Source organism: Panthera tigris, chromosome A2 (genome assembly GCF_018350195.1).
Source record: "Panthera tigris isolate Pti1 chromosome A2, P.tigris_Pti1_mat1.1, whole genome shotgun sequence".
NCBI lineage: Eukaryota > Metazoa > Chordata > Mammalia > Carnivora > Felidae > Panthera > Panthera tigris.
Window position 1 is genome coordinate 149,589,699 of NC_056661.1, and position 15,301 is coordinate 149,604,999.

The 15,301-nt window shown below is 42.1% G+C and overlaps 1 protein-coding gene across 1 annotated transcript in view; it reads left to right on the forward strand.

Moving 5' to 3' along the window:
• The window catches only part of NUP205 (nucleoporin 205), a 119,826-nt gene that overhangs the window by 17,629 nt on the left and 86,896 nt on the right, over nucleotides 1-15,301 (forward strand). The window contains exon 2 of the mRNA XM_042973062.1: nucleotides 10,160-10,236. The gene's annotated coding sequence lies outside the window, so the exon portion shown is untranslated. The remainder of the gene's footprint in view (nucleotides 1-10,159; nucleotides 10,237-15,301) is intronic.

Here is a 15,301-nt window from a genome sequence, read left to right on the forward strand (position 1 = left end):
CTTGATGCACCCGTTCAGCAAAAGGAGTGGAGGTAAAAGGAGTTGTTCTTCCTGTCCCTTATCTGTATTTCTATGGTCCTTTATATCCATCTGTAGGATGTGGAGACAGTCACGGAGTATTGTGGTTAGGTGTTGATATATCTGGTACTCCTACACACCTCTTTTTAAGAGAATTATTTGTTTTTCATGGTGGGTTCTCAGTAAATGTTTGTTGGATTGAATTTACCTGAATAGAATGTAATATAATTGAAGCTATTCAGAGCTCAGAGCGCATTTCACACACACAGATCAAGTGATTAATTCAAAAAGAGTTTCAAGGGGGTTAAAAATAGAAATCTGGATCCAGGCAGTTTTGTTCAGAAAATGTTGGAGGGGGTAAAATAGCTCTGGCTGCAGGCTAGGGTCTTTGTTATGAGAAAAATGCAAATACGAAGAATTGCAAAACACCACCAGGGAAATGTCTGGGTATTTTTGAACCTTTGGCAGAGATGAATTTCTGTCTGGAATACACTTCCTTCCCTTCCCTCACGTCTCTAATCTTAGTCACGGCTTAACCCAGGAGCACATAATAAATAAGCAACATTTATAGAAAGTTTTTTCTAAGTCCTGTTCCCTTGAAATTATGACCTAGCAATTTCTTCCCGCACCAATAATTCTGAAGTTAACATGGAAAATACCAATGTGTAAACTACACGTCCTGGCTTTTCCACCACAGTTCTGATGTAAAAGATTGTCTGCCAGTGTCAGACTTGACTCGTTTTTGGTTCATGGTCATGGAGGTCCTACAATACATAGCTTATCTATGTGAGAAAACTACTATACAACATTATTGTAAAGGCATTATGCTTTATTTAATTTTGTTTTTAAAAATAGGGTAGGAAGGAGTCTTTGGATCCTTAAAGAAATTTATTTGAACAAACTCCTGAACTTCACCAGGAGTAAAAAAAAAAAAAAAAAAAAAAAAGTAAGTAAAAATTAGTTACCATTTAAAAATAAATCTTCCTAATAATATATATTTTAAAATAATAATATTTAGTGTTGGTGAAGGTTGGAGAATCAGGTACCTTCTCTGGCAGAAATATAAAGTCTTTTTTTTTTTTTTTGATGTTTGTTTATTTTGAGAGAGAGACAGAAAGAGAGAGCATGAGAGGGGGGGAAGGGTAGAGAGAGAGGGAGACACAGAATCCGAAGCAGGCTCCAGGCTCTGAGCTGTCAGCACAGAGCCCGATGCGGGGCTCAAACCCATGGACCGCAAGATCATGAGAGCCAAAATCAAGAGTTGGATGCTTAACCGACTGAGCCACCCAGGTGCCCCAGAAATGTAAAGTCTTTAAAACAATTTTGCAATATCTATTGAGAGTATTAAAAATTCATGTGCATTAAATTAATAATGTTACTTCTAATAAACCTTTCTAAAGAATGTGGACAATGATTCATACATAAAGATGTTCCCTGAAGTATTTATAACAGTAACAGTGAAAAATTAGAAGAAATCTAAATATTCACTATTAAGAGTTCAGCCACCTACATTTAGGACCATACACTGAGTATGTTGGCTTTTGATTTCTTAGCACATAAAGTTCTCTGAATGAAATAACAAAGTTGCAAATTGTGATTTTGAAGAATATTTAATGATGAAGGTAACGCTCATAATATTCTTGTGAAAAACATAAGAAATGAATGTATGGTTTTAATTTATGTTAATATCTACATGTCCAACTGAAATCAAGGTCTCACCTGTGGGATTATGGCTAATTTCAGTTTTTATTCTTTGCACCATTCTGTGTTTTCTAAATGCTTTGTAATGAGCATGGGTTAGTGTTATAATCAGAAAAAGATCATTAAAAATTATGGAGGCTCAGTGAACCTCAAAATATTACACATAGCTAGATGTGGCAAATGAAGGCGTCAGAAGTTTGTCAAAGAAATTCTTGCTTGGAAACAGCATCACAGAAGGTCGAAGGATGAGATTTCACCTTTGCTGGTTGCAGTCCAGAAAATATTTAAGTGCTGAGAACTCAGTAAGCCAAGGTCATGGAAGAATTAGGTTTGAGGATGCTTAAAAGGACTGAGAACTTCTCTGACTAGCAGAAGAGATGGTCACAGAAGAGATCACCAAGCATTTAAGGAGGGTGTTAATGAGAGCTAATAGCTCTATAGTCACACAGCAAGGTCTCCTAGAAAGATCGGCCAGCCACCAGACAGGCCCTCCACCTCTGCCCAAGAAGGTGGAAATTAAGTAATTAATTATTCTCATTCTTATTCATTTTATTTGTTTATCCAAGATATTAAGCACCTCTTAAGTGGTGGGCACTGTGTAAGTCCCAGGGAATACATTGGTGACTAATATACACGAAACCATACTTGTGGCTGAACAAGTTGGGTTTATTAACTCATTGCTGCAAAGAAGACCACACCATGTGGAAACGTGGGGCATTTCGGTACGAGGGTGTTCGAAAGGATTCATGGGATTTGGGGTTGGGTAGGTAATTTGGGGAAAGGTTCCAGGAAACAGCTTTAGTCTGTACAAGAGGCGGTGATTCTGTGATTGGACATATCAGTAAATCTTATTTATATGGAGGCTATAGGTGTAATTAGGAAAGAAGTTGCAGTCACTCATATTAGCTGGAGGGAAGATATTTGGTATTTTGTAGCTTGGAGAATGTTAATGTTTTCTCTGCTCAGATACGATTATGACTGATCTTGTTTTGGTCATGATTTATCATGGTCACAAAGTGCCCTTGTCTCATGTTGATGTTGTGTGATATTGTGATATTGTTTGTGTTCTACAGGGAGACATCAAGTCCTAGCTGTGAGTGCCAGGCCAGCTCATAGCAACACCAAGGCCTAAGTGATTATATCAGGTCAGTTCCTGGATATCAGGGGACTGCTGTTCTCTTTCTCACAAATAAGTAAATGTAGAACCTCAGATTACACCTAGTGGTATAAAAATTAAATAGGATCCAGTGGTAGAGAATCAAGGGTGAGATGGGATCCATTTGAACAAGTTGGTTGAAGAAAGCTTCTCAGGAAATTATGTTCCAGTCAAGACCTGAAGCATGTTATGTTTGCTTATGTATATGTGGATCCTGGATCATGATGTGAAATGTATTTCTTATTGTGAGTTGCCATAAAAAAAGGGAGGGGGAAGCCATTGGATGAAGATAATATGGGTAAAAGAGTGAGAAGAGATGAGGTCCAGTTTATACAAAACCTTATTATAGGCAAGGAGTTTCCGTTTTAAGTATTGGATTGATCAGCGTAAAATCACTGATTTTCATTTTAACCAACGATTTCACTTGGTTCAACTTAATACAATGACATGCCGTTAAAGGTTTTAGGCAGGAAAATACCAAGACAGGATTTACGTGGCTGCTGGGTGAAGGGTAAAAGGCAGGCAGGTGAGGACGGCAGGGAAAAGGCCAGTAAGGATGTCATTGCTTTGAAACAATCCTGTTCTGGTACTCAGTCTCCAGACTGGCTGGCTTGGAAATCTGTTTTATTAATTACCCATTGGAGTGAGGGTGGTAGGGAATTGACTCATGCTTAACAAGAATTCATAAGAGATTGATAATAGTAAAATCAAAATGCTAGTTTATTAATCTACAGTGAGAAATAAAACTATCAAGCCATTGAATGTTTGTATTCACTGATTAAAGCCATCTCTTATGAGGGCAGCTAAATAGGAATAAACAGATTGTTTGCTAGGATTGCAGGAAATCAGAGCATGGGGAATTAGAGAGAGCCACTGCTAACAAACTTTGTGTACATGACCTCTAGTTGGAAATACATTTTGTACGAAGACCTAGGTACACTACACAAAATTGAGCTGAACCAAAATTTTTACAAATCAGAACATCCCTTATTGTTTGTCAGACGCTGATATTTCGGTATATTCTATTTTTCATTTCTTTTCTTTTTTCTTTCTTTTTTAGCTAAAGAAGTTGAGGAATAGGCCCAATAAATTGATTTCAGGGTCTACTCATGGGTCACAAGTTGCAGTTTGAAAATCCCAGTCCGTTCGTGTTAATGCTAATTGGCATCACACTGTGATCATCCGGGTTGGGATGGTTCCCTAAAAGTAGTACCCCTAGACTCAGCGTGAGGCTGCAGGCTGCCCTCTGCAACAACTTCCTGACTTTCATATTTCATAGCCTGGGGCCATCTCCCCAGGCTCTGTTCCCTGTTAACAGAGGGGGGCTTCCATTGCAACAGATCTGTCAGCTCGGAATTGGTTTCCGGGTCTCTACGCATCTCCCAGGTAATGAGCGGCATCCGCTTGAACTGCCTCTGTTCTCAGCCTTGTCTTTACCCTTCTGAGCATCATGGCCCTTCCCACTCTGGCTGGGACAGAGGCAGAGGGTAAGCCACCTGCCCAGCTAACCGGCCAGTGTCCAGTTTAACTGGGCTACTCAGCTCCATATTTCAGAGTCAGCAAGTTGAGGTTAGATAGAAGAACACAGTTCCACCTCCAGCCGGAAGGACTGATTGGAGCAGCTGAGGACTCGGCAATTAGAGTCATGACTCAAAGTACCCAGGAGACAGTAGGCCTGCTGTGGCCCCTGCAAGCAAGGTTTCACCCTGGACAGTCTCCACTTGCTGCTGATACAGGCTTCCTACCTGAACAGCAAATAGATGCTCCTCAGAACTCCATCAGGCCACCTATCCATGAGCAGGTTGGGGGTGGGGGTGCTGCTGAAATGAATCGGAGGTCAAGAAAACTAAGATGGCCTATTGGGGAAGTGACCCTCTAGGGAGGCCCAGATTCAGGTGTCATTTTAACCTCTTTTGGTTAGGCCTAAGTGGAAATGTCCTGCATAACTGAAAGCGCCTGGGTGGTTCATTCAGTTAAGCATCCAACTCTTGGTTTCGGTTCAGGTTATGATCTCATGGTTCATGGTTTGTGAGTTCGAGCCCCGCATCTCCCACTCTCAAAATAAATGAATGAACTTAAAAACACACACACACACTACAAAAAGGGAAGCAAACATTTTGTGAAATTGTGCGTAATAAAATAGTAACAAGATAATAAAATGTCCTAGATTTGGGGAATCAGGTTAAAAAACGGTCATTGTTGGGATGCCAACAATGTGGCTCAGTGGGTTCAGCATCATACTCTTGATTTCAGCTTAGGTCATGATCTCACAGTTCGTGAGTTCGAGCCCCACGTCAGGCTCTGTGCTGTCATCTCAAAGCCCGCTTCAGATCCTCTGTCTCCCTCTCTCTCTGCCCCTCCCCTACTCGCGTGTGCTTGCACGTGCTCCTTCTCTTTCTCTCTCTCAAAAATAAATAAACATTAAAAAAAAAAAAGGTTTTCCTTGTAGATTTACAATTCATTCATTCATCTGTTCCATTGAGCCAGGCACTTCAGCGAGTTGCTTCAAGTTAGCTGGAGAGGAAGTTGGTCTCCACCCTTAAACTCCTTAGTGAGTTAGCCTTTAAACAATTAATTTGCCAAATAATTAATCTGAGAGTGAAATTAATAACGATCATAAGCTAAAATAGTGACTACGCTGTTGGCATGAAATGGTCATTTGCAAGCAACCCTGTCTTGGTCCGTTCAGGCTGTCGTAGCAAAATAGGAGAGACTGACTCACAAACAGCCAAAATAGATTTCTCACAGTTCTGGAGGACGGAATGCCAAGATCAGGGTGTCAGCATGGTCAGGTGAGGGCCCTCTCCCAGGACGCATACTTTTCATTGCATCCTCCTCTCGTGGAATGGGTGTGCTAGCTCTCTGGAGCTGCTTTCATAAGGACATTAATCTCATTCACCTCCTAATACCATCATATTGGAGATTAGGACTTCAGTCTCTGAATTTGGGGGGAAACAAACATGAAGATCATAGCACATCCTAAGAGAGTGCAAATGTGTTATAGACATTGGACGACTGGGGCGCCTGGGTGGCTCAGTCAGTTAAGCATCCGGCTCTTGACTTTGGCTCAGGTCATGATCTCACAGTTTGTAGGTTTGAGCCCCACGTGAGGCTCTGTGCTGGCAGTGTGGAACCTGCCTGGGATTCTCTCTCTCTCTCTCTCTCTCTCTCTCCATCTCTCGCTGCCCTTCTCCCACAGGTGTGCTCTGTCTCTATCAAACTTAATAAATAAATTTTAAAAAAGTAAAAGAAAGTGGAAGACCAAGCCCGATCCAGAGATAAGAGTGTGTCCCAAGCTCATCGCGAGGTTGCCGATTGGACTCATTCTGGAAAAAATGAAAACCAAAAGAAGGCAAAAATGTGTTAACAGAGCCATTTGGCTTCTTGGGGAAAGAAGAGTAAAAGACCGAGATTTGTGACTAGTGTTCTGTAGAAAGAGGACCTGGGCTAGCCTATCCAAAGATTTCTGCTGGCTTAGTAGCATCTGTGGGTAAACACATTAGAATTCTCTTTGCCACTTACTCGCCTTATAAAATAAAATTAGTAAGAGTCCCTCTGTGATCGAAAAGAAACTACTAAAATTGAATTTTTAAAGCCCATTTGGTCATGATGTATTATCCTATCTATATATTGCTGAATGTGTTTCGCTGTTTTTAGTGGTTTATCCTATTAAGGATTTTGGTATCTATGTTCATGAGTAATATTGGCCTGTAGTTTTCTTATAACGTCTTTGACTTTATCAGGTTAAAAACAGCCTCCTAAAATAAACTGGGAAGTTTTTACTCCTTTGTTTTCTCTAAGATTTTGTATAGGGTTGTTATTTCTTAAGCATTTGCTAACATATTCACCAAATAAGCTATAGAAGCCTAGAATGAATTTTCTTTGTAAAATGGTTCATCATTACCAGTTCAATTTTATCAGCGGATAGGAAGCTATGTCGGTTTTCTAGTTTGGCAACTTTTGTCTGTTAGGGAAATTGACCATTTCATTTAAGCTGTCAAACATATTGGCATGCAGTTGATAGTATTCCCTTGCTATCTTTTAATGTTTTTTTTTAATTTATTTATTTTGAGAGAGAGAGGCTATAAATGGGGGAGGGACACAGAGAGAGAGGGGGTGGTAGGACAGAGGATCCGAAATGGGCTCTGTGCTGACAAGCTGACAGTAGCGAACCCCATGTGAAGCTCAAACTCATGGACCACGAGATCATGGCCTGGGCTGAAGTCAGACCCTCAACTGACTGAACCACCCAGGGGCTCGCCCTTGCTATCTTTTAAATGCACGTAGCATCTGAAGTGATGTTTCCTCCTTCTTGATATTGGCAATTTGTGTTTTTCTTCCTTTTTTCCTTGATTAATCAAGGTAAAGATTTATCAATTTTTTCCCCAAGAACAAATGATTGATTTCATTGACTTTCTCTTTCTTTTCCCATTTTCTATTTGATTGATTTCCATTTATTTATTGTTTTCTTCTTCCACATACATCTAATTAGCTTTGCTTTTCCAAGAGGTATAATTTTCATTCATTTTGACATTTTTTCTAATTTTCTTGTGATTTTTTTTTCTTGGAACCTTCTCGATATTCTTTCTCAATCTAACTCTGCCTTGTGTACCAACTTTTTTCTCCTGTATACTCAGTCATTAAACAAATATTTATTGATCAGTTACTATGGGATATTATGTACTGTTCTAGGTACATAAAGACATAGAATTGTATACTTAAAAATGGTTAACTTTAGGTTATGTATATTTATTCACAATAAAAAATAATGAGTATCCAGCCTTGCTCTAGGTACTACGAAGTTGTAATTTCAGAAACTAAAAAGCAACAATATTTAAATTCTAGATAGTACCTTTAAAAAATTTTTTTTAAGTTTTTATTTTATATTTTTGAGAAAGAGACAGAGAGAAAGAGCAGGGGAAGGGCAAAGAGGGAGAGGGGCAGAGAGAGACTCCCAAGCAGGCTCCGCACTGTCAGCACAGAACCGGATGCGGGGCTCGAACCCATGAACCGTGAGATCATGGCCTGAGCTGAAACTGAGAGCTGGATGCTTAACTGAGCCATCCAGGTGCCCCAGTACTTTTTTTTTTCCTTAAATTACATTTTAAAAATGATTAGCTTGCTTTGGGATTGTCTTACTTGTGGCTGGAGATTGAAATCTTAAAATCACCGTAAATTAAATTCTGACTTCCTGCAGCCACATCAATTTTATATCTAATTTTAAGAGTGTTTAGTCTTATTACCACTTATGTGCTTATTAAATGTGCAATTTGATATGTATAGGGTTTTGTGCCATGGTTGAGTTAATACTGTGGGAGCCTCATTAATAGAATTCACTGATGCTAGGGGAGCCTGGGTGGCTTAGTCGGTTAAGCATCGGACTTTGGCTTAGGTCATGATCTCACAGTGGTGAGTTTGAGCCCCACATCAGGCTCTGTGCTGACAGCTTAGAGCCTGGAGCCTGCTTCGGATTCTGTGTCTCCCCCACTCTCTGCCCAACCTGCCTTTGCGCTCTGTCTCTATCTCTCAAAGATGAATAAATGTTAAAAAAAATTTTTTTAAAAGAATACACTGATGCTACCCTATTGTTATCACTGCATTCATATATCTTTATCTGACACTCTTACTCCATGGTTCCTTTTTCTTTTCTTTAATTCCCACATTTTACCCTCATTCTTCTTTAATCTGATTGTCCTATTATTACAGCTGAATGTCTTTTAAGTGTCTTTTGCTAAATCCATACATTATTTCACTGAATCTTCACAGCATTCCAAGGAAAGTATTATATGTTTTAATAGGTGAGAAAACTGAGGCTGAGAGAGGTTGAAATAACTTGCTTGCTATCCCACGATAAAGCAGAAATCTAGATTCCAAGCAACCTGTCTTAAAAGTCTCTCCTCAGGGTGCCTAGGTGACTTGGTTGGATGAATGTCCGACTCTTGATTTCAGCTCGGTCATGATCCCAGGGTCGTGGGATCAAGCCCCACACTGGGCTCCACGTTCAGCGTGGGAATCTCTTTGCCTCTCTCCCCTACTTGGGCACTCTGTCTCTTTTGCTTATGCAAAAATAAAAAATAAAAGTAAAATTTAAAAAAAAACATTAAAAAAAAGTCTCTCCTCCACTCCACCAGCATGCTGTACCTTACATTGTTTATCAGTCTCTTCCTTGAATCTCAACTCTGCCAGGAAGTGGGAAGAGAAGATACAAAATACCCATCACTGAAGAACATCCTTAAACCAAATGGAAGCGGAGAAACGACCCACACAACAGCCTCATGTTAATCTGGAATTTTCTCTGAAGTCCCCTTTTTCAAATTTATTTCGTTTTCATTTGTCTGCACTAGGGAACATTTCCTATTGTCCTTTGTTTCTGAGGCCACATCGCATCCTGAACAGTGCAGTAGTTTATTTCAATTAATGGTTTCTTGTTTCTTGTACATAGTTTCTCTTGGAGTGTTCTTCTGATGGGATGAATGCTGTGTTCTGTCATCTCACTCAGACAGAATTCTGCTTTCCTCAGTAATTCCCCACTCTCCTCACACACTTGCGCCCTCCTAATTCCCAGAGTACAATCCAGACTCCTTTTCATCAGGTTAAGGGGCGCCTGGGTGACTCAGTAGGTTAAGTGACCGAATTCAGCTCAGGTCATGATCTCATGGCTCATGAGTTCGAGCCCCGCATTGAGCATGGTTCTGACAGCTCAGAACCTGGAAACTGCTTTGGAGTCTGTGTCTCCCTCTTTCTCTCTGCCCCTCTCCTGCTTGTGCTCTCTCTTTCTCTCAAAAAAAGAAAAAAAAAAAGAATAAACTTGAAAAAAAAAAAAGATCTACCCTCTTAGCAAATTTCAATTACACAACATCTTTAAGAAAACAAACAAACAACAAATGCCACACTTCCCCCTCAGTACTTTTACTACTCATTTTCCTGTTCTGTGTCATGCACCTTCTGTCACACGTGCCGATAGGAAAACGTCTCAAGGGGACTCAACCAGCCAATCCCTTAGCTGGAGCCCTGGTGCTCCTCATAAAAGGAAATATGGAGTACCGTATCCCCTTCAGGTCTGTGTTGTAGTCCATCTATCAGGTAAAGAGGGTTCTTGCTTTCTTATCCTAGAGTTTTCAGGGGCTTGCAAGAGAGATGGTGGCTCATGAAGCTGTCTTCAAGGAGCCCACAGTATAGTCTGGTAATGGGTATGAGACAGTGACTTGACCTTTCCTCACCCTCAGTCTTTCAGCACATGTATGTTGGGTACCTACTGAGTACCTCTACTCTTCTGTGTTCCAGAAGGACAGCCAGACAAAGTTGGGGCAACTTCTAATACGTTCTGGAAGAACACAGAAGGGCATTTAATCTAGCCTCAGGTAAGAGTGGGGTGGGGTGAAGGTGATTTCCTGAGAGGACTAACCAGCTGAGGGGGCCAAAGAAGAGAGGGCCAACGAAGATTCAGAGGGAGGGAAGATGTGATACAGCAGCCAGAGGGAATGACCCATGAAGAAAGGGGCTGGGTAAAGGGTCTTGGGGAGCTGGAGCTGAGAATGTATGTCTCCTTAAGTCGCTGCAGCAGTCACTGAAGAAGAGAGCCTGAGTAGAGGTGAGATTAAATTGAAGAGGGCGGTAGGAGCCAGATCATGAAGAGCCTGGTAGGCCGTTCTGAGAAGTAGACTTCCCCTCGGGTCAGGGACGAGGATGTGAAGGTGTGTTGGGGAGAGGATGAAGTGATCCCTCTGGTTACAGTGTGGAAGGTAAGTTGGAGGTAAGTGGGACTAGAGGCAGGACGACCAGTCAGGAGGCTACTGGGATAATGCAGCCTAGGAAGGGGAAGCTTTTCACAAATCTACTTGCTGCATTGTAGTTGGTGTATCTCTAGGGGAAAATCTAGTGCAAATTTGTTTCCTATTCCACCAGAGACCATCAGTGCTCCAAAACCAATGGTTCCTCATCTGCAAACCAGTATCTGGCCACGGACTGGAGTCAACACATAGTGATGAATCTGTCATCACTGGGTCCTCCACTGGGCGGGGTATGGAAAATCACAGAGCTTGAAACTCATCTATATATTTTTTTAAATTTTTTTTAATGTTTATTTATTTTTGAGACAGAGAGAGACAGAGCATGAACGGGGGAGGGGCAGAGAGAGAGGGAGACACAGAATCCGAAACAGGCTCCAGGCTCTGAGCAGTCAGCACAGAGCCCGACGCAGGGCTCGAACTCACATACCGCGAGATCGTGACCTGAGCCGAAGTCAGACGCTTAACCGACTGAGCCACCCAGGCGCCCCTCATCTATATTTCTAAGCCTTGTCCAGAGAAGTTGTTGCAGCCCAGTAAATACTAAACCCTTGCCACTTTTTCACTGATCTGTTCCCCCCATTTCCCACCCCCATACACTTTCAAGATCATACAAAATCCTATCAAGTGCTACCTCCTTCATGTAATTTTACCTAGTTTTCATTTTCCAGAGTCCAAATAAGAGATAACTGTCCTTATTTTAAGATCTCAAAGCACTTAGTGTATACATTTAAAACTCAACTAGTTGGGACACTGAGGGACGTGACAAGTAGATCAGTTTAACTAGGGCACAGGGACGCCTGGGTGGCTGTCAGTTAAGCCATCCGACTTCGGCTCAGGTCATCATCTCATGGTTCGTGAGTTCAAGCTCCAAATCGGGTTCTTTACTGTCCTTGTGGAGCCTGCTTCCGATCATCTGTCTCCCTCTCTCTGCTCCTCCCCACCTTTCAAAAATAACCATTAAAAATTTTTTTTTAACTGGGACACAGTCCTTACCCCAACCCCAAAGAAACCACATTGTTTATACTTGCTGCATGCCTCCACTTTTGCAGTGGGTTTTTTAAAAGATTTTATTTTATTTTTTGAGTAATCTGTACACCCGATGTGGGGCTTAAACTCACAACCCAAGTGAGATCAAGAGTTGAATGTTCTACTGACTCACCAGCCGGGCACCCCTGCAGTGCACTTTTGGTTAAACTAGTTTTTAGTCATTTACTGTGCCTCCCTTTAGCATTTATTTTGCCTTAGAAATAGTTTATTTTTATTTTACAATTTTAATTTAATTTTATTATTTTTAAAGTTAATTTCTTTTGAGAGAGACAGAGACAGCACGATTGGGGAAGGGGCAGAGAGAGAGGGCGAGAGAATCCCAAACGAGCTCCTCACTGTCGGCACAGTTTGACAAGGGGCTCCAACTCATGAAACTGAAATTACGACCTGAGCCAAAACCAAGTTGCTTCACCAACTGAGCCACCCAGGTGCCCCATCATTTTTTTTAATTTGAGAGAGAGAGAGAGAGAGAGAGCATAAGCGGGCGACAGGGGCAAAGAGAGAGAAGAGAGAGAGAGACAATCCCAAGCAGACTCCATCCTCAGCATGGAGCCCGACATGGGCCTCAATCCCACGACCCTGGGATCATGAGCTGAGCTGAAATCAAGAGTCAGATGCTCAACCGATTGAGCCACCCAGGTGTCCCCAAAAGCTCATACTTTGAATGGATGAGTGTATAATTCATTTTCTCTCTGTCACTGCTCCCCTACTCCCCCAGGTCTTCCCCCCTCTCTGTCTTTCCCATCTGTGTCTCCTCTTCTAGCTTCTGTCTGTTCGCCCTTCTCTCACCCTACTTGGCATTTCAGGGCCAGCTCTGAAATCAAGAGCGAGACACGCAACCAGTTGAGCCACCCAGGCACCCACCCCTGTGCCAGGCACATTCTAAACACTTTACAAATAAGCTTGTTGAAAACTTGGGGTGCCTGGGTGGCTCAGTCGGTTAAGCATCCGACTTCGGCTCAGGTCACGATCTTGCAGTTTGTGGGTTTGAGCCCCGCGTCGGGCTCTGTGCTGACAGCTCGGGGCCTGGAGCCTGCTTCAGATTCATTGTCTCTTTCTCTCTCTGCCCCTCCCCCACTTGTGCTCTGTCTCTCTTTATCAAAAATAAATAAAATATTAAAAAAAAAGAAAACTCTTCAGTGAGGTTACTAATATTATCATCCCCATTTAGAGTTGGGAAAACTGATTCAATAAGGAGGGCTTCACAGGTCAGTGAAGGAAACCGAACTTGAGGCCAAGAAACCTGGCTCTAGGGTCTGTACTATTAACCACAATTATATGTGCCTTCTTTTTATTCCGGTAGATCACAGAAGCATGAGGCTCTGCAAATTGTCTTTTTCTGAATTGTAACTGCAAGCCAGAGATGTGGCAGGAGCAGGGAACCTAAATATAAGAAGACACAGTTGTTGCTCTCTAGGAGTAAATCAGTTGTGTATTGAACATAACAAACCATAAAAGTGGAGCTTAAAACAATAGCCGTTCACTTACAATTCTGGAATCTGGGCTGGGCTCACTGACCCTGTTGCAGTCAGTTGGTGGCTCAGCTAGGACTGGAGGAACCAAGATGGCCTTATTTGCATCTGGCGTCTCAGTGGGGATAACGGGAACAGGTGGAGGCTGGCTCGGCTTCTCTACTCTCTCCACTCGTGGTCTTTCATCCTCAAGGAGGAGAGTTCAGCTCTCCGTATGTGATGTTCAGGGCACCAAAAGAGGAAAAGTTGAAGCAGCAACACCTCTTAAATCCTTGGAACTTGCCCGACATCACTTCCACTGCATTTTTTTGGCCCAAGCAACTCTTAAGGCCCACCCAGATTCGGTTTGGCAGATGATTACACACTAGCTTGAATTCAGGGATGTGTGATTCATTGGGGGCCTTTTAGTAACCATCTTCTGCAAGGAGCTAACAGTTTTAGTGGAGAGACAATCATCATAGCACATAGACTATGATAGGGGTGGTTAAGAGTGCAATACGGATGTAGGGAAAGAAACGCCTAGATTCGTTGGTGGAATCAAAGGTAGCACAGGGAAGCAGAATTAACACAGGCCCTTAGCCTTGGAAGACGGGTTATATTTGGGGAGTTAATCTAGTGGGTGGTCAAAGGATAGGGAAGGAAGGGCATTCCAAACATATAGAACAGCAGGTGCAAAGATATTCCTATGTGGTACAAGGAAGTATGGTCTATGGGGAAATAGAAAATAGTTCAGAATGATCAGCAAAAAGAGCTTGAGGAAGAGTGAGGATGAGGAGGTTGAAGAAGGAAGCTGAATCAGATCAGGAAGTGGCATGAGTACCTTGCTGAGAAGTTTTCAAGGGACGTGTGGCTGGCCCAGTGGGTAGACAGGGTCCTGAGTTCAAGCCCCATGTTGGGCATGGAGCCTACCTTAAAAAAATCCAGAAGTTTTCAAATATTACTCTTAGGTGATAGGTCATTGATTAATTTTGATTAGAGCAAGTACATAATCTGATTTGTGTATTTGAAAATCAATTTGACGTCCATGAGAGGAGGATGAGATGGAAATCAGGAAGACCCGTGAGAAGGCTATTGCAAAATACAAGTGTAAGGAGCTTGACCCGAATAGAACAATGGCAACAGGGTGCAGAGCAAAGGAAAAGGGTTCCAGAAATATCTATGAGATAGAATGAATAGGATTTGGCCATTGAAGGAAACATACAGAATGACTCCCAGATTTCTGACCTTGGCAATCGACTGGATACAGGTGGCAGAATTTTCAGAGGAAAGTGCTAATTTGAGTTTCAGATTAATTGATTCTGAGATGGCCGTGTGACAATCAGTAGACATGTGAAGTTGACATGCTTGATATACAAATCTGAAGCCCAGGAGAGGGGACTGAACTACAGATTCAAATACAGAATTCAGCAGTGAACAGCTGGTAGTAAGAAGCCATAAGGTTTCCCAGAGAAAGCATGTGGAATGAGGAAACAAGCTTGGGGAATGACAGAAAGAGCTACATCTAATGGGTGAGAGGAGGAAGAGAAGTCCACATAGGAAACATGAAAAGAACTAGAAAGATAGGACGAAAACCAGCAGGTACCCCATAAGTCAAGGAGAAATAGAATTTCTAAGAAACTCTTGGGGTGCCTGGGTGGCTCAGTTGGTTAAGCGTCTGACTTCTGCTTAGGTCATGATCTCATGGTTCTTGGGTTCCAGCCCTGCATCGGGCTCTGTGCTGACAGCTCAGAGCCTGGAGCCTGCTGCGGATTCTGTGTCTCCTTCTCTCTCTGCCCCTCCCTGACTCACACTGTTGTTTCCCCCTCAAAAATAAACATTAAAGAAACAAAAGAATTTCTAAGAAATTCTTAAAAGTGCCCATGGAATTAGTTGACCATCAGTGACCACACTGAGAGCAGTTGTAGGAGAGCTATGATGGCAATATCCCAATATCCCAATTGCTATGGATTGAGGAACCTGTGAAAGAATCCTTGTAAGTGTGATGGTGGGTGGGAGGAGTTGCGGGAAGTTGAAGTGTTTCTTCATCGAAAGCAAAGTGATCTACTTAGAGGGAAGTGTGTGGGCATGCAGGGAGGAGGGGGGTTTGTAATAGTTGTGCTGAGAGAGAAAAATCTTTA